Source organism: Melanaphis sacchari, unplaced genomic scaffold, assembly GCF_002803265.2.
Source record: "Melanaphis sacchari strain LSU unplaced genomic scaffold, SCAv2.0 Contig11_pilon_pilon, whole genome shotgun sequence".
Taxonomy (NCBI): Eukaryota; Metazoa; Arthropoda; class Insecta; order Hemiptera; family Aphididae; genus Melanaphis; species Melanaphis sacchari.
Window position 1 is genome coordinate 6,736,934 of NW_020270469.1, and position 21,947 is coordinate 6,758,880.

Consider the following 21,947-nt stretch of genomic DNA (forward strand, 5'->3'; position numbering starts at 1 on the left):
AATCGATAAAGATACGGGATGAGATATTATAATACATGCGGAGTGGCAAATACCTATATACGACATATTTGCAAAAAAAAAAAAAAAATAATAATAATACTAATATATAATTTCAGATAATATTATAATTCAATTATCATATAGTTTTATATAAACCTGATAAATATCTGTTGTAATATTATGTATATTGTATACACCTTTAATGCTATAAACGAAATATAGTTTTACGTGTTTTTTTATTCCCTCTGTGGTTCTGTGTAATGATGTGTAGTCATATAAAAGACCTTATGCCAGATTTAGCCAGAATAAATAAAATTCAACGATTATATGTTTTAAAATCGGTTCCACTAAATCTGAGAAAAAATCATTATTTTATTTACTGAATACCTGCTCAAATAATTAAATACAATGTTCGCTTTTATATGAATTAATATTTTTTTATAGAAAATTAAATTAATAACGTAGATTGATTTCACGTTTAACTTAACACACTTTAGCTATATTATGTGTCTGTCAAGTTAATTTTAAATTTATTTTATTTTGATATATTATCATCTGTACTTACGTGTATTGTGTATACATTTTTATTTTTTAAATTTGTATCGGTAATATATCCAGTTTTAATAATTTGTATAGTATTTAATATTTATTAAGTAAATTGCAATGACTAATAAAAAAGATTATTATTATTTTTGTTATAATAATAGTAAAATAATATTATTGGTGTTTGACAAAAATGAAATTTAGTGCTTAATAATAAATCTATTGATTTTAATTTTAATAAGGATTATCGATTTTATTCAATTTAGCGGGTTTTATTATTTTGCAAATATTATATAAATAGTATAATATAAAATATGTGATTGAATAAAGTTTAAATACAGGTATCTTTCTCTTTCGAAGTTATACATGAATATATATTTTTAGTATTTTTTATCGTACATTCACTCGACATACATACACTACTACGGATCGTCGAATCGTGGTCGCGCATTACACTTTTATCAAATCATATGACCATGTATAAATTAAAACTGTAAACTTTTTTTTTTAAATTAAATGATATAACGAACGATTACCTTTACTTATCTACCGTTCGGCGTCTGACTGAATATGATAAACGTTTTCACTTTATCATTGTGCATTTATGACAAAAACGTCACAATAATTGCAGACTGCAGCGTACGTTAATTACAGTATTTTTGATTTAATTATTATGCGTAATAAACTAATATACGGCCGAACTTTATAATTCCATGGAGTTGAAGCTGTTTTTGACTATGACTAAAATTTTTTTTGAAACCAATATCTTTATTATTTTAATGATCATGAATTGAACTTAGTTGATACATATAGATATTTAGCTTAATTCTACCACGTATTATGTTAAACTATAGTTTTCCAAAATGTTTATTACGTAGTATAATTTTTTTAAATTTTCTTTTAATTCTAAATTAATTTTTGTTTATTATTATATAATGAGATTTACAGTCAATACTCTAAGGCAAAATAAGTAAATGTAATATAGGAATATCATATACAAATATGGATAATTAAATTGTTCACAATAAATTATACAAAAAATGTGAAAAATTTGAGGAAAACAGCTATCCATTAGTAACACTTTCGTTAATTATTAGTATTATTAATTTTTAATTAGATGTCAAGTAGGTCACGTCATCATTTTCGTCTTAACTGTTTTGGAGGGTTACCAGGAATTTTGAAAGTAGCAAGATTTCCTATAAGAGGATTGGAATGAGATAGTAAGCAAAGATGGTAACTTTATATTATGATTTTGCTTCTTTGTGCACTGACAGAATTTAGAGATAAGAATGAATAATATGGTTAGAAACATAAGAAGGGGCATTTAATAATTTATTTAGTGCGATGTTTTGAAAGGTTTGTATATTATTTACACTGGATATTTTTGCATTACCTCTGCGCTGCAAGCCATGTCTAAATAAGTTTTATTAGTGATTTATAAATGAACAGTTTAGTATTGATGTGTGTATATTATTTGTATTGAAGAGGCTTTTTAGAAGTCGTAGTCGTAGATTTAAATTTAATTTTTTAAATTTCATATACCGGGCCCACTATATTAATTAATTATTAAATTGATTTTTAAAATAAAGTCGGTACTACAAATGCAGATAAATATTGAAAAATATACTTGAAAATAGTTTTATCCTTGTCTACAATTTCATTATTTTTCATCGTTTTCCAGGAACTTGAGCTGCTGTGAAACTCTATAAATCATATTTTGTTATCACACCTACATATTTATATTAGCATTCTCATACAACACATGGTTGTCAATATTTAATAACTATAACAAAGATAATAGGTGATTTATGACACAAACTAAATCCATCAAATCTCGGAATTGGTTTTTTTTCCAATGATATATTTGTAGATATGATTACAGTTTATTTTGCTATAGATAATCGAAGAATTGACGTGACCCATCACAGAGTTTTAACATAGTTGCGATAATGCAACGTTCGCACATTATTACAAAAATATTATACGTTCATGCATAACTTCCCACTTTGCGTACATAGTGTTTCCGCCGTAGACAGTTCCTAGTTGTGAAATACCACTCGCAGTTGGAATTCCAAAACATAAATGGTTTAATTAAACAACAATTCGTCTGGCGCCAGAGATACCATGCTAAAAATACTACTACTAATAGTAATAATACATACTACGAAAAGAGCGTTTCAGAAAATTAACGAAATAAATAAAAACTATCAATAATAATGATTTGTATGCCATGATTGCAAGCAATGGGTTCAGCGGACGATATGACGATATATCATTATTACCTATTACTAAGTTATATACTCAGACACGCGCCCATAAGCGGTTTAACCGACAAAAATCAAATAGGAATGACGGCCGGCCGACACCCGCCTGTTTAACAATAATATATGTATATAAATATGTATGTGTAAGTAAGTTTTATATATTATATGGCGGCGATGCATCATATTATAATAGCCGTGAGGCGGCGACGGAGGTACGTCAAGGTTGTTAGCAGACGCATATGTAGGTAACATTATTTTAATGCAAAATGCAATGTGTACCTACTACCTTTAATGTATTCACCATGGCGTGCAATTCAGTGTTTTTTGAAAAACACTGCAATTCTAATGTATACAGTGAATGATGAGTTCGAGCAAAAATGTGTTGATGAAAACGCATCATGAACTTTTTATAATATAATATGTAGTTTTTTATTACAATAGCCTCGGCCCTCGGGTGTCGTAATTAAACATATACACTAGTAGGTTAGATTAGATTTGATTTTTGACATTTTGAACTTGAGTCTCGATACACGGTTATTTTTTATTTATTGATTCATTATCATCTTCATTTAATTTTATATCCATATGAACAAAATATTTTTTATTCAAACTTTTTTTGTTTAAATTATGAATATGTGAATATATAAACAGAAGCGTGTTAATTATTTTTTTTTTTTGATTTCTATTTTAATTCAGTATATCACTCACACTTAAGATTTTATACACCTTGATTTAATACCCATAAATATTATCTATTTATTAAATTACAACTAGATAAATAATTGTTCACTTAAACTATTATTTAGACCAATATTTGATGTGTCAATTATAAACGCAAGTACTACACTTTTAGAAAGAAAAATATCTATGTAGCTTCTTGTATGCTAAACAGTCATAATTCCAATGTAATAGTATCCTAAAATCAACAAGTCAACGATTCTCAAGTCCAATAAATCGTGTAATAAAGGTTCAGTTTATTAGTAATTTTCTATTTTATAGAGCATGATATAAAACAATAATACAATTTGTCGATATCTTTTTAACAATGTCAAACTATTGTTACTGTATAATCTGCATATTATCATATAATATATCTATGAATTTATGAAAATATAACGTATAGTGTATAATAATCATAAATAGTACAGTGAAAATAAATAAATATAAACAGGTATTGCCGACTGTCGTAAACTAATCTACAAAGTACAAACAAAATTTAAAAACAAACGAAATTTAGTAGAGTGAAATTATTATACGAGTAGCATGTTGTTATTTTAACTACCCGGTACAAGTTTATTCACAAACATTACATAGAAATAATGATATTAATATACTATATTATGATATCAGATATATTCGTATAATCTCTATTAAATTGTACTATAGTTCATATTTCATTATTTCATTATATTAAAAAGTGGTTTATGTGATTTAAAATCAAAGTACAAAAATATCAATCACATAAATTGAAACTAAACAACATTTCTAAAACGTACATAATAATATGGTATTATGTCACCGTTGTATCAGTGGAGAAATAATAATTTATGACCATTTATAATATTATAATACTATGTACATGATTCTATAAAATCTAGTACAAAATTATTATCCGTATATGTACCCCTTCATGAGTTCGTGGACAAGAAAAAATCCTTCAGTTATCGTATTATAATTATAAAAAACATAATATAACGAATACGTTTAATATTATTTAAAGTTAAATATCCGTCTTATTTTGATGTTTTCTGGTTAAGGTTGACCCGCATCTATTTAAAATTAAAACTAAAACTGATCAATAATAATTAGGTATATGGAAAAATCTATTCGTTTACAGTTTACATGGCGTGCTCAATAACAGTAAATTGACAGACAATACACTTTTATATTTTAGCGATTTCGTTTATTTCATTATTGCGTATATAAGGAAATATTCGTAAAGATTTTGGTCCATGTGGGGAGGAGGATTTCATCCAAATATTGATTTTAAACCATATATTTTATCATATTCTGAGTGAGTTAAAATGAATGACACATGCTTCAATAAATCCGGTGTCGCACGTTGAACCTTGTATACAGTATTAATACGTCACTTACAGCGATTTTTGAGCTATCGTTATTATGACAATTTAAGAACATTAACAATACACTTGGACGTGAAAATAGTTAAAAAATTAAGTCAGTAGTTTTAAATTTCTCACGAGTCTTATAATGACAAATATATTGAACACTTAATGGGCTACGAACTGTTTTATTAATGGGTCGCATTACAAGCTATATATTATGTCACATATTGTACGCTATATTATATATATTATGGATGGCTACGCTTCAACCGTAATGCGCATAATAGAAATTATATGGTTTATTACTTTATTAGTACCTACCTATATTACGATATTGGTGTCAATGTAACACGGACCGCCCTTGAACTTGCGTGTTAGCTTGTGATCGACGTACATTACAATATTTTATCATCGTATGCGGTTATTATTCGAACATCACTCTAATCTAATTTTTAATTAAAGGTTGATAGAAATTTAAACGCATCCGTGTACAATTATAAACATTACGTTAGACACTATGCTCGACACGATTCGAATATTGTTAGGACGAATGGAATTCACGGTTGAGAGATTCTGAAAGAAGATACGAAGAAAATCAATAATAGCAATATCTTGCATATAATATTATTATATAAACATTACGGATAGTATGTAGAGTTTATAGTAAATATCGTATCGATTGGTTATATTTAAACAGATCGTATGAAATAAATATCTACAAACGTTTTACGTGATAATATCCTTACTATATAATAATATTATTCGCATAAGTTTCAAGTCGAGTCGAGTTTACAACGAGACAACAGCGATAAACTTTCTTTTACGAATGAGAAGGTATATTGTATTATACACCATTGTAAATTGCGCGTTATAGTCGTTTTGCATAATACATAGGTAGGTTCGTTTCGGTACACAATACAAACAAACGACATCAGTCAAATATTTATAATAAATAACCCGTATGTATAATAACAGCGTCCATGTAATATACGTATGTATATTAATACTTACGTATTTTTATTTACAATATTAACATACTATATTGATTTAGTGTGTGAATCCATTAAAACATTTTAATATGTACACGTGTTTAAGATGACAAGACAAAAATTGTAAAATATAGATAGCTGTACTATTAGATAGATAATCACTTTAAAAAAAACTATTATTATTTGCATTATTCAAATCGAAGTGTCCTTATGACGTGTTATGGGCAAATAATTGAAACTTACCGTAATATACATAGAAACATCGTGATTTACATAATATGATTTTTACAACTGCGATCTATATTTATACCATGATATTATAATTATTTCTACAGAAAATCTTTGAAGGTAATCACCAGTGTTATTTAAAAAACTGCACCTAAAGATGTCTATGAGATGTGCTAAATAGTACTGGTATGTATGAACCAAATAACTTATTATTTTTTTTTTATTCCTTTTTTCATTTTTAAAATTGTATAATATATTTAAAACCCCTTATGGTGTAGGTATATAAATTTATCAATTGAAAATAATATTCAAGGTGATTCATTGATTGCAATATTAATTTTCTTTAAAGTTTTGACTTTTTTGAAAATATTTCATTGTAAGTATTAAAGTTGATATAAGCAAAGTATAGGAGTATTCCGTAAAATATTAGTTTACTCACCGTAATTATGAAAAATTAAAAAAAAAAAAATTTTTTTTTTAAATTGCTGGTTTGCAACAATATCAAATTATGTAAAAGTAGTATTTTAAAAAAGTTAAAATGTTTTTAAAAAAGTATAGACGCTTAAACGGACTGTCTTATATGCTTATCAGAAAATCTATTAAAAATTCTATATTCAGTTGTCAAAAATAAAATAATAACGTTTAGATATATTTTTAGACTAAGTTGTCAATATTAAATACGAAACAAATTCTATTACAATCAATTTAACTGATAAAATAAATAACTTAAAATACAATCAAATAAGAATTTATAACTATGAACACATTTCAAGCAAACACAATAATAAGGCCTCATTCTATTATTTGAAATATGAATAATATTGTTTCTAAGACACAAAATTTGTTTTTTTTTTTTAACGTTTTAATCAAAATCTCATCTTAAGCCTTAAGGAATTCTTTAAAAAAAACTATAGGTGTGATAAAAATATTTAGTTATCCAATTTTCGTCTAATGATTAAAAAGTAAAAGTTGGAATATATTTTTTTATAAACAATTTATAAAAACAATAGTCACTGAAGTTTACCAAAGTAAAATTTGCTATCAAAGAAAAATGTATTTCTCTTTTCTTTGATCACATGTAAAATGTATGTATAAAAAATGTTGGCCAAATTAAAAGAATTGTTGAAAATATATTTGTAGTGTGATCATAAATAAAATAATTACAATTAACTAAATATCATATATACATATATCTTTTTCCATTAGGATATAATTACATTATACTTTCTATACAATATCGATCAAGTTTTAAATCAATTGGCTGTGTGCCGAATCGAAAAAAGTTTCTTATTTTTTTTTCTCCCGATTGCAGATGCGCGGGTGGTCTTATGAATACACAGCGTGATATAATTAAAAACAAATTTTAAATAATAAAAAATATTGGTAGCCGATCGCATTCCATAGCCCACACGTTTGTCTCATAATAATATTATATTTGATCAAACGACGTAACTCTTTTATTGGCACCTGTACAATGGCTTCGAAAGAGATTAATAATAACGAGGGGGAGAAAAAATACACTGTCTTTTTTTTTTTTTTAATAAACCGGTAGGATATTAATATGTTAGATTATAATACTTATATATTGTTTATTTTGCCCCGAAGGTGGTTCGAAGACGCGCGCGCGTATAGAATTTTCTTCGTCCTTGAGACATATATAACCACATCATATTATACGTATACCTAAATAGGTATACATAACAATAAGTACGTATAAGTTACATACTAGTACAATATGCTTAGTTTAAGCGTAGATAGATACATGTTTATAAGATCATCTGAACCCTACTGCCGTACGAGTCTAAATAAGGTATATATTAATCATTACATGAACCATTACGATAGGTTTATCATTGTTGTTATACCATCATGATAAAAAATATAAAAATTATTGATAATTTAAACTATACAGGCGTGAAAGCATATTACGTATATCTGTACGTATTTGTATAATATTGTATTGTTATATATTTTAAATTGCAAAAGTGGCGTTCATAAAATGTAAAGAAGCGTCGCATAGTGGTTTTTAGTTTTTACATTAACTGTGTCGACTGTGAATCGTTGTTAAATATTAAATGCGGTGGAATTCAACTATTAAAATTTACAATCACCCATGTATTAGAGCTTGTTATCACAATAGAACATATTAGTAACTCGTATAAATCGAAATAATTAATGGGACTAAAATCAAAACAGACCCAATAACCACGACAATATTTGATTTCGATATAGTAATCCAAATCAATTTGTAAAAAAATCTAATGAAACATATCACATTATACATAAGATACCATTATGAAATGATAACTATTTGCTTTTTGATTTATTATCTCAAATTTACAATTATTTGTCAGATACTTAGATTTGAGTAAGTAAATTCAATAATCAATTAGTGTTGAAGATATAAATATGTAATAATAATTTTTAATAAAGAACAACAATTAAGACTAAATAACATTAAATTGTGTGTAAAATACAAAATAAAAATGTTAAAATAACAACAAGATAATACTACCTACTTAATTTTATTTATATTTTTGTGTTCTTAACGTATGCATTTATTTCAGTTATAATTTTAATTTTTCTAAAAGTTGAAGTGTAATGTAATATATTTTTAATACTTCTAAACAAAAAAATATATATGTAGATATATTAGTATTTATAAACTGAATAAAATGTACGAAGATGTATTCAACTGTTTTATTATATAATTTTAGAAAATTTTTTTAAAAAACTGACCACAAACGAATTTATATCAAAATAATAATATTCATGATGTTTATAAAAACGAGAATTTGAAAATTAATTTTTGATCCCTTATCATTAATACAATATGTTGAAGTATTACGTTTGCGTGAGTTATAATTTTTTTTAGTTTAAAAACTTCCTTGAAAGAATTGACATAGCCACATAGGTATTTTTTTTAACAATTGTGGATAATTTGTGAATTTGTCAAATTATAAAATAAAATAAACTCTTGTTATGAAAATAAGATTTATCTGTGAAAAGTTTCTATATAAAAAGTTCATTATAACTTTAAGCGGGAGATTAATGTTTTAATAATACAGCTATTATATAAAAAGAAAACAATTCACCGACCGAGCATACTTATAGTATAGACATAATGTGTATACAATGTGTAGGTATACATAACAATATGCGCTACCGCCACATTTTGACTAGTCACGATGAAAATTCATCACTACCTCATTATTACACTATGTCTATGTCACTATGAACAAAACTACCTACCTACACTGGCACTACAATGAAAACATTATGCCTAATAATATATTAATATGCCTACCTATCCAACACGCGTTTGGATCAATCGCGTTTGTCATCGCGATAATATTACATACATAATAATATTGCATTGTGCCGAGTTTGCCCTAGTTGCGCCTATCCTTGTAGACGCATACCTATATATTTACTACCGGCTATAAATTATATTATTATCATGCACGACATCCGGTCAACAAAATATTGTCATTATCTTGCTTTATCTCTCCGCCGGTTTGGCCTCTGTAAATTATACGTGATACGTTTGCCACAGCGTTGAGTTGATTATAGCCTAAAGGTGTACAATACTTATTCTCAAAGTCGACTTTTGCATTTTTCTGAATAGCAATAATGTACCGACGTAGCGTGGTAAACACTATTTAAAAGCCACCGTAATAATCGACTTGGACGAGATGTAGATGCGGTATGGTTTAATGGACCACTCCGTACACGAATCGGACCGGGAGTACCTGCGGCCGCAGATCGTTCTATATTTATAAAATATAATAATATATTGTACGCACAGTATGTGATTATATGACGCGGAATCGATCAACGGAAAATAGTTATTTGGACGATTACCAATCGATCACGGTTGTCCGAGGAGAGTGCGCTGCCGCAGCGGTGTACATTATAATGGCAATTTTCGACGCCACCGCGATTTTGGCACCCATCGAAATTGGGTCTACGTAAAAATATACGCGTGAATTGATAACGGTTTCGCAGATTACGTGCAAGTGATAAGTGGTTACGTTCGGGTGTGTCGAAAAACATAATGCTATAACACTGAGTCGAGCTTGATCACCCAGAAACTCTACTCACGACACCAAAGGGGCTGGGCACTAACACCCGACACGACGATTATTACAATACTGTTACGATATAATATACTGGCTGATCACGTGTCGCCTGTGACAAATTAAATGTCCATGGGATTTACTAATTCCTCAATTCCGTTAAATATGAAATTCGCAGATTTATACGTAGATTATTTATTCGGATGGTTTTAATTGATCAGTGGACTAAATATTATTATACATATCGTAAAATAGAAGCTTAATTATATTATATTTGTTTATACCTAATGTTCTAATTGTGTGCATATACTTAGGTACTTATATCTATTTATAATAAGATTTTATTATTACACAGATACCACAACATAGAATAGGAAAATCAGAACTCTATGTATATTTATCGAATTCGCTAAGATGGTTCGAATATAGATCTTTATACAAATAACACCAAAGAAAAAACCAACAAAAACAAAAAAATAAAAAAAAAAAATACAATAAGTATTCAAATAAAAAATATACGAAAATAAAAAGTATCGGTATAATTATTATTATATAGTTTAAATTTATATTATTATTTTGTTTGAATATTTTATTGACCAAATACTCCATGCTTGTTTTTCGATATTTTTATTCTTGGATCTATGTTATTAATATACACAATCATACCAGCTACTCTACATAATATTATTATATTTATAACGATATTCTATTAGTTAAACTGATGAGGACTTCAAGGAAATCGACGTCTATGCACAAGTTGACCGATAAAATACATTTGCGAAACGATAGCTGTTCGTCAAGCACGCGACATGGAACACCACTCGCCATTGGCTATCCAATAAGATATTTAAAAGATATATTGCAGGCCTGAGGAGTGAAAGCTCAGTGAATGTTATCAAACCTACCCTGCCAACGGAGGGATACTGCCGCAGTGTAAATACTTTTATTTATACCGTTATACTAATATAATACGTATTCATATGCGTATTATATACAGGCATATCATTTATTACTATACATTATACTCGGATCTGTTGACCCGATTGTAAAATAACGAAACGCGATATTTTCGCGTCCGCCGCGTGACAGATAGATCGACATAGATGGCTGGAGACAATCATCGAGATGTCCGACAAGAGATTAGAATAATATATCATGCTTACTTTCAACCCTCGACTAGCAGATTATACAGGTATGAAAGCGACTCTTACGTGAATCGATCTTCGAGAACGGAAAGACGACGACGACCGTGAACCGGAGATTACTGTGCCATGTAGATACATAGTAATTATTATGTATAGACGTATTTATTATTAAAATGCATTTTATTCTCTCTAATAATAATTGCTGTTTTTTTTTCTTCCACTACACGATTAATGTATACATTAATTTACGTATTGAAACAGCTAATCGGAAATACACGATGACATAAAACGATAATTAAAGTATCTGCACGTGTAGTGGCGTATAATGCGTACCTATATATGTACCTACTTACTATTGTAATAATAGTATAATATAGGTCAATCTAGTTACTGAGTTGTTTTTAATCACGATTTAACTAAATAAGTACACAATAATGAGGACTATAGTTGTCGTAACATTATTACAATTTATAATACACGACAAAATCAATTCGTTTACAGTCATTGAAATTTTACTATGAACTACATATATTATTAAATAAGATAATTTATCAAGGAAGCCCACCCCCATTTTTTTTTTTAAAATTGAATTATTAAAAATATGATCTCTTGGAAGTTTTAAATATACTAAAATACTATATTTTCGAATAGGTGCTTGAGATTTTTTGTTCCACTTAAGAATGGTCCAGTTTTAAAAACTTCTGTTTTTTTTAAATAGGAACCCCTCTTTTCTTTCTTTCAATTGTTGGTCAGATATTTTTTTAAACATTTTTATGCATCTGAATCAACATTTAAAAATATATATATATATGTGAAAAGATATTTAAGAAAAAAATATTATCCATGTGCAAAAAGTCCATTTTATTTAATATAGATATATTATGTTTATTGTTTATATATATATAATACATGTGGTCGTATATGAAATTTAAGTATTTTTTATTATTTCCCAATTAAATTTCAACAACCCGCCACTTGTTTAGTGTAGAGAAAATACGGTACATATATCAATCGTTTACTATTTCCACTATTATACTGTTTTACCATAAAAATTCATCCTATCCGGCCATATTATAAAGTTGAAATAATATTTAATTGAACCAAATTAAAATACAATTATTAACATTATTTATACGTATCAGTATTATTCCTAGTCCACTTCGATCAAAAATCACCCCCGATACTATCAATTTGGAATTTTCAAAAATCTTGTACTTACACAAATATTTAATATGTAATTTGAATAAATGTAAAAAGATTTTCTAAACTTTTACCTTTTTTTTTCTTGTAATCACGGAAGAATAATAATGGGTGTGGCTAAGGTGATATGATTTCAGTACTACCAAAGGATGAAAATTATACATTCATCAGTTTAACTACACCATATATTAATACATAATTTATAATTTTTTTTTAAATTTGTACGATTATCATTCAGTAATAATTATACTTTAATTAAAAACACCATAATCTCAGTTCTTCCACAAATCAAATTTCAATGTTCTAATTTTTTTTTCCGTTTCTAAAATATTATAATATATATGTCGTAATTTATATAATATTATGAATTCGTGAATTCTATGTTATATTTTTTAAATCGCTTTAAAAATAGATATTAGTACGTACTAATCATTTATACTCACAAAAATGCTAATTTGTGTACCAATTATATGAACTTTATTTTAGTATAATATTAGTGCTAATATGTGCCACATATCAGTTATGTAATAGCTCTAGTATAGATCATATTTTTTTATAATATTATGGTTAGCGCCAAAAAATTTAAAAAATATTAGTATTACCATATGAAAACAATTTTTTTGTGAGCCGAATTCTATTTTATTTGGACGTTAGGCTGTTAGAGCCAACTTGTTCAAAATAATCGATATTATTGTTTTTTATTTTAAAAAAAATAAGTATTATATGTATTAGTATTTTATTTTGATAACTCTATGATATGCTCTATAAATTAAAAAAAAAAAAAACATATGATGATCGGATTAGTAAATCCAAAGCTATTCTATTAAAAAAATACGAGTTAGAACGTTAACATACTGGCGCCTTAGGATTAAATGTTAAGGGCTAATTTAACTAAAAAATAAAGATAATTGAATTAATATTTATATATTATTCACGTTATATACATTTATATAAATATGAGAAGAGATCATACAAACATTATTACGTATTTATAATATGCATAATTCAAAGATTTCATTAATTCTGAAATAACTAAAAATAAAAAGTGGGCAAGTAGGTAACCACTTTGCTTTAAAGTAGGATTTGAGTGTATTTAATCATTAAGTAGGTCACTGCGATATATTATGTATTAAATTATTGCATACGAACAACGATTCTGAGTGGAGGTCTGTCAGCCTATCTAATAGATACTAAGTATTTTATCATATATTTATATTAATACTAACCTAACTAACCCGCCACAAACTGTTTTCGTTTTATAATATAAGATAATTTTACTATTAGTAATACAGTATAAATAAGCCATAGTTTAAAATTAATCTAAATAAATGCCAATTCATTAAGTAAAATATAAAAATGTACACAAGAATGTCAAATCTCACAAATGTGTTTGAATTATTACAAAATAACTAAAATCGTTATTCTTTATTCAAACACCTAATTTTCTAAAAATGTTAACTTCGTTTGTCTATTAAAATAAAAATGTTTCAATGTCTTTTTAAAATTGTTGAGTTTTGTAAAAACTTTTTATGAAAAAGTTTATATTAAATGTTTAAATCTATTTAAGTTATAAAAGCTCAACGTTTTGTATATTTCTAACTACAATATAATTTGCATTTTTTTATGATTTTGATAAATTTTATTATTCAAATTTTGGGTGAAAAAAGTGAAAACGCTGACATTTTATTTAGGGGCAGGATTGGTATAATGTTGTTTTTTTAATTAAAATAATTTTATTTCGACCTGTACATTTGAAAATATATTATATAAAAATGACATAAGTACTAAATTTTCATGTAAACAATTTTCAAAAGTTTTAAGTGGATTGGATAAAGGTGATCTGTGTCAATTCAACCTTTGCAGCTGTATACGTAGCTTTTCAACCACATAAATATTCATAAAAGTCCATAAGTATTATAGAAAACACCACAACAGTGATCAAGACCATAAGTGGTGTACGTAAAATTTTTAAAACCAAATTAAAATGAAACACATATAATATAATAAACTATATCCTATGTTAATACAACCATTTTAAAAATTTACGTCTATTTTCATTACATATAATTTGTAAGTATATTATACTATTACACTTAATAAAAGCACTATCCCCAATTTCACAATTATTTTGACGAGAATAATAAATTATGTTTTTCATAACAAAATATAGAGTTATACTAATATAATAACAATAATACGTATAATCTTCAAGTACATAATACGAGCGTTAGATAACGTAGGTAACATAACATATTATGCATTAATCTATGGTATTTGTATACCTAATATCTGTATTATCACGACATCGTGTATTCATGTATACATCGGTAATTTATTTTAAAAGTTGTTTGTTATCAATCATTTAAAATCAATATGTAAACGGGTACACAGTACACCGAACACGCATTGTAATTTATATAATAATGTGTCTACTATAATTATACGTCCACCTTGAATGTCTAAGTATAATAAAAAATCGTAAAAGATGTATGTAGGTAATATGTACGAAAGAAAAGTACACAATATATCTGTTAAAATTGTGTATTTGCTTAAGAAAGTTCACAGTAAATTTAATTAATTTTCCTATAATATTAAATCACTGAATATAATATTTTATAAAGTATTGCTATAAGTTTAACGTATCGTTTAGGCTAATGTTGCAACAGCTTATTTCATTTAAATCGAAATAATAACACAACCACGAGAAATAAAATATTTTTTTTTTTTTAGTAATAGGAGAGAGATCTGTTATCATGTTCTACAGATTTATATACATTTTTGTTATTATTTATTATTGTAATAATGTCTATATGCAAATATTCTTCATCTAAAAAAAAAAAAATATAAAGAAAAATAGATTTTACCTGCTTGAATATGTATTTTTGAATAATTACGTTCACATTGTGTCTTTCGACTTTTGTGCATAACGCCGGGCGAATCTCATTAACCGGTTTTAATATGCTGCTGCTACAGGTGTGGGTGCGTACAAAAAGGGTCGTTTAGTTGGTGTTATTTTATTAATTTATTTATTATTATTTTCTTAATACTCTTGGTGTATTCAAATTTAAACGTGGCTTATTCACAGTCACAGTCGGTTTGGCAAACGCAAGTTTCTCGTTAATGCTAAACAACCATCAAATTTTGGCAAAAACATTTTTTTTTAAGACGTTTATAATACTGCTGCGGCAGAATCCTAAACGTTTAAAATTAAATAATTTACAATAGAACACAATAAAATGCTTTTCGTCTCGTCTGTGTACCGTAGGTATTTTTTTGTAGATTTTAAAGACGAAACAACTGATATTGTAGCAGTATACAAGATAATAACAATATATTGTGTATAGGACTTGTGTAAACCAAATATATCACAACGACTCTTGTTGCAGCCGCAGCACTCATAGATAAAGAGCTTCTTCACTCGCATTTTTTCACTATCTGTTTGACGTACGTAGTAGGTGTAATATATTAATAATAATAATAATAATAATAATAATATAATAATATACTGTCGTTTAAAACATTAGCATCTAATATCTTATTATGCACAATAATATAATGTATTATTAATGAGAGTTTGAATAAAAGATGTATTTAATATTATTTAAGATTACTAAAGTTTGTTTAAATATGAAACATATCTATTATCATGATATTCTATATAAAAACTTGAAATTTAATTTTATATCTTATTGTATAATATAATTAAATATAACCCGATGTAACATTACGACGAATTCGACAACGTTACAACCGAAATGTTATATCACAGTATTATGGTAATGTTAAAATCTTTTTGTGATATATTTTTCAAATTTTAGGGAACAGGAAATTTAAATATGAATTATTTAAACTGAAAAAACATTACTCATGCTAAAATTATTTAGAACTTTGAAATTATCAAGATTAATTTTATATTTATTATTTATTTTATTAATTAATAATGGTAATTTGAAAGATAAAATATTAAATTTAAATCGAAATCTTTTGAAATATCATTTATACGAGGTTTTATTTTTCATTTATTTTTATGGGTTGTTTACATTGATGTGCCAATAATATTGAAGGATCTAGTAACCTTTAAATTTAGTTTTCAAATTTGTAAAAAAGTCGGTGAAAATGTTGTATTATAAAATATGATATCTAGTTGCCTATTAATTTATTAAATTGGGTAATATAACGATAGTGTTTGGTACTTTACTTAAAATGAGAATAACATAATATTATTTTATTTTTACATAAAATTATAGTATTTTGATACAGTTAATCAATATAAATAAAAATCACGAAATAAGATAGAGATTAAATTAGGAGATCATTAAAAATTTTATTAAGTATACATCTATGATAATATCAAATAATAAATTGGTTAATCGTTTTATTACTGTAATAAATATAATTGATAATTAAATACCTATTATACAGATTATTAAAAAGCAAAATGTACAACAGTGAAGCATATACGTATATTATTATTTATTACGTATATTTATATTATACATAGTCGATATTTTACAAATTAAAAAACCAAAATTTAAATGTCTTTTATTCTTTTAATTATTATTTTACATAATAGCTTATTAAAATTCATCAAAGAATTTTAATTTAGTATTAATTTGAATATGAATTTTAAAACCTAATCTAAAAATGTCCACTGTTTAATTGATAAAAAAATTAATAAATATAAAATTCTTCTATAATATTTGATGTATGCTTAGTATTTTGGAAAAATGCCCTCGAGTAGGTGGACGCCCATCCATAACCACGTGGTCGGTCGTGGTTTCTGATATTTTTTTATGTTTATTTGACGGATGGACGTTAGAATCTCGTTGAGAAAAAAAATGAATCGCTGCCGAATCATTATGATAACCGTGCGTTGGTTTTTCGTATTCACTTGGCAATAAAGTTAGCAACACACGTCCGACTGTGGTTTTATAGAATCAAACGATTTTATTCATTATTATTAGGGCTAAGATTTATAATATTATGCAATATAAAATAGTAGAATATTCATTTAGTTTTGTTAAAACATGATAAAATATGCAATAAAAATATGATAAAATAAACATTGAGGTTACCGATAATTATTAAACTATTTTTAAGTGAAACTTCTAACTTTAAAACAGGTTAAGTAAAAAAACCAAAGTTACTTTAAAGTAAGTAAATAATTGTCAATTATGCTATTTGGAATACATTTATAAAAATTTTAATAGATTTAAAATTGTTTCTGTTTAGATGAAACTACCGATTTAACTAATTTAATATGACGCAATATCTAACCAAGTCCTATCTTACATATGTGCTTATGTATTTATGATTGGAGCTAAGAGAAATATTGGAAGTATTGCATAACAAGACAGTAATAAATGTCAAAAATATTTTTTCATGGTATGTTATTGCATTATTTACCTTTATTTGTATAATTGCAATAGTGATATGGAAAAATAGGGAAAATCAAAAATAGATAATATTTTATAATTGTTATCAATATTTAATAAACAAAACGATTTTTAGACATTGAACTAACTAAATTTGTAATATGATACTATTAAAAAAATATATACACGTCAAAATATAATAACCCTAACCCCAAGTATTATTGTGCATTATATATTAATATTATAAATAACATTGATGATAAACGTTGGGTTAGTTTGATTATAATCTGCAAAAACCTATTGCAAAGGTACCGTTTTAGAAAAAAATAAATATCGATCGTGTAAAATATTTACTGATGGTAAAACGATTATTGTAATTGTTAAATTCTTATTAATTTTTGGATTCAATTTATCAATTTAAATAATCACCGTCCGTGTACACAACGGTCAACTGTATGTTTATATTTGTATTACAAAAAAAAACTGTCTATAAAGTTGATATATTCGAGTATTTTAGACATATTATTTTCATTATATTATGTGCTTAAAGAGGAAATATTCATTTTTCCCGCTGTGGACAAAACAACTATCCTTAAACCACGTAAGTATATAACAATATTTGTCTTGAGCTATAATCTACATACAGGTAAGTTAAGCGGCGAGAGGCATTAAAGGTATTTTGCTGATACTGCTGTTATGAAAAAAAAAATTATTTTTCCATTAAATGAAATTTATTAAACTGCAGTCTAGAATATTCTAAGACTGTATTATTGTGTGATACTCAACATTCTACAATACAAGTTTATTGTAATATTAAATTCTCCTCGATGTTATATTTATAGTGAGACTGTAATATATTATGTATAATATAAATTATTATTACGCGATGATAAAATAAAAATTAAATCATTATTAACAGGTACGTTATTTATAAACAGTCACGCGACTAATTGGTGGCGTGACGACAAATCAAATATTATGAATTAAACTTAATCCTCTGTAGATAAATTTTGCGAATTTATGTTTTTAATTTAAGCATCAAATATTATTTAGAAAAAATAATGCAATTAAAGTATCAAATTCATTAAGACATTATTAAATTATTACACAGACATAAAAATATGCAACTGCGAACTACGTGTTTTTGCGCGTGTCTAATGTAACTTTTAATTTCATGCTTGCCATAATGTTAAATCGTATAAAATTATTGAAATATTGCGTTTATTAAAACTTTAAATTATGAGTAAGTGAATAAATGTAGATAAACAATATTCAATACAACAGTGATCGTATTATAAAACTCGTTAATATTGTAGTGGAGATCAATGCAAAAATATATGAACGAAGTGACATTCTATTGTTTTATAATACATAGTAAAATTAACTCGTTTATCTAATAAAATCTAAAATATTTATTGTTGAAATGAATTGAAAACATTTTAAGCACGATTAAAAAGACCTATCTTTACACTTTTCGGTGTCATTTATTATTATAACGATTAATAATATTATAACAGAGATATAAATAATTTACGAAACGAACGTCCGTGTATGAAGACTTCATAATACTTGTAACACATTGTTGTACCTATGTTTTTATAGTATTGTTTTATATTTTGCATGTCGAACCCGTCACTACAGTGGGAATGTGAAAACAATAATTCGTTCGTAACTTAAATAAAATAGTAATTAAGATGTTGACCGAGCACAACAGTTATTTATTAAGTGCTATCGAAAAAAATGTAAAAAATGTTGTGATAAACTCAATGTACGTTTGCGTTTACGAAAATTAACTACCTGTGGACTGGAATAATATGTATGCACGTGGGTATACAAGAATTTCGAACAGAACTAATTGATATAATACATATGAATTAAAAAAAAAATAACATTATATTATATTATATTTTATGATGCATATTGCAATGACCACTTTATCAAATCTATATTATATGGCTGATAAAATAAAAAGTAAATTTTTCGCAAAATAACCCAGTGCGTATTACCTATTTACCTGTTTATTATATAATGCGTTTATTCAAATAATTGTGCGAGCTCATAGGTATAATATATTTTATATATAATAATAATGTTAAAATGCAATTTTTTAGAGTAAATATATATACATAGTATGTTTATAATTACAACAAAAATAATTATTTACCTTATGTATTATTGTGTCTTGCGTATGAAAAGTCCAAAAGCACTATGTTGTATTCTTGACTTGAAAAAAAATATTGTTTTATTATTTTCAAAGAAATTTTTTTTTGTTTTTTTTTTCTTTAAAAAAAAGATCGAAAACTGCAAACAAAATTATTAAATAAACAGAACGAATGGTACTTACAACGTTTAAGTGACGAAAGTTAATGTGTCTGATGCACGCGCGGCGGTGACGAGGCTTGTGTCACAGCACCGCTGAACCTATTACACTGCACATAGCACACACATTGTGAGTAGCGATCGGTGTCTCGGGCCTCGGCGCCGTTGGCTGGCGCGCGCGGGATCTATGATCTCACCTATAGAATCATTCGGCCCGCGAGTCGAATATTATAAATATATATGTGTACGTATTTTTTTTTTTTTTTACGATCAACGCGCACAATGCACATATAATACACGCGATGACTGAGGCGAAAAAACGCGTACGTTAAAAATAATAATAATACAACGTCCCAGCGTATATATATTATACATACATATAGTATACGTTATACGTACATACATACATACTCACAAACTGAAAATATGAATTACAATCGATTCACACATTCGTTGTACACAATATTATTTATTGATTACATGCTGACAGTGTATGAGAAGATTTTTAGGATTTCCGAAAAAAATCAACAAAAACAAACACCACTGCAGCCACCGCCGCACTCTAATCAACAAACGAACAATTTGTACAAAATATTTTGATTTGATTTATTTCACCGAGTTTTAAAATAATCTTGTAAATAAGTATATATTATTATTATGTGTTGTATTTGTTTTAATCGTTTACAGACAGAGATGACATAATATTATTGCTATCTCACGAATTTTTTAGTTTACGAATCGGGATAGAATTCGAACAAAACATTTCGATGACGACTTGCAAATGAAACAAATTTCAACTTCATATAACATATCTATAAGCGCCCTTGAAATGAAATATGTAAAAATGATTTGCGTCATTTAACGGTATATTAAGTATAACGGTATAATACAATGTTGTACTTAAGTAAATGACTTTTTATAGCTTTTTATTTACCTGTCATCTTGTGTACATAGTATTTTTTTTCTTATTATTGATATACGCAATATTTGTCATTTAAATGGATTTGTGTTGGAAAACAAATACTGGAAATATAACAACTACTTATAATATGTTTATGTTCAATCATAACTGATACGCGATGTTTTGAAACAATTACCTTAAGACAAGTAAAGTCATATAGGTCAATATTGATTTATATTTACCTAAATACGCGTGCTTATGGTATTTAAATATATTGTAAAATAATATTTATTAATAAAAATTCTTCATATAGTAAGTATGAAGCGATTTATTTTTAATATTCTGTATAATACCAATCGTATAATATTTAGATAAATAAAAACGCTATATACATAAATATTTAGTACTTATATATTATATACTTATATATTAGTTTATACTTATAAAATTTTCTATTAAAACTATAAATATAATTCCAATGGTTGACATATTATAATTTGAACGTCATAAATATCCGACGAGTACAATAATTTTTCACGTTACATTTATTATTGTTTCCTATAAAAGAAAATTCAATATTCAATAATATTATAAAATTAATTGAACACTTATACGAATGAGTCACGAAACGTTAAAACTGATTTACAATATTACATTAAAATGTATGCGTTCATAAGAATAATAGGTGTGTAGGTATTGATAATTCTAAAGCAAATAAATACGTTACAAATGTTGTTTCAATAATTTTTTTTTTGCAAACAATTAGTTACTATTAAACTATTATAATATTCTCTGTTAAAAAATTAAAACCCATTTATGTTATTGATAAACAAGTCTA

At 26.2% G+C, this 21,947-nt stretch overlaps 1 protein-coding gene across 3 annotated transcripts in view; it reads right to left on the minus strand.

Moving 5' to 3' along the window:
* The window catches only part of LOC112604360 (tubulointerstitial nephritis antigen-like), a 36,909-nt gene extending 16,547 nt beyond the window's left edge, over positions 1 to 20,362 (minus strand). The window contains exons 1-2 of one of the 3 annotated variants that reach the window (XM_025353349.1): positions 20,234 to 20,362; positions 20,054 to 20,107 (exon numbers count right to left, since the gene is read on the minus strand). The gene's annotated coding sequence lies outside the window, so the exon portion shown is untranslated. Of the gene's footprint in view, positions 1 to 5,194; positions 5,215 to 20,053; positions 20,113 to 20,233 lie in introns of those variants that run through there. The other 2 variants (XM_025353347.1, XM_025353348.1) reach the window with 2 other exon arrangements.
* Positions 20,363 to 21,947: the final 1,585 nt, after the last annotated feature.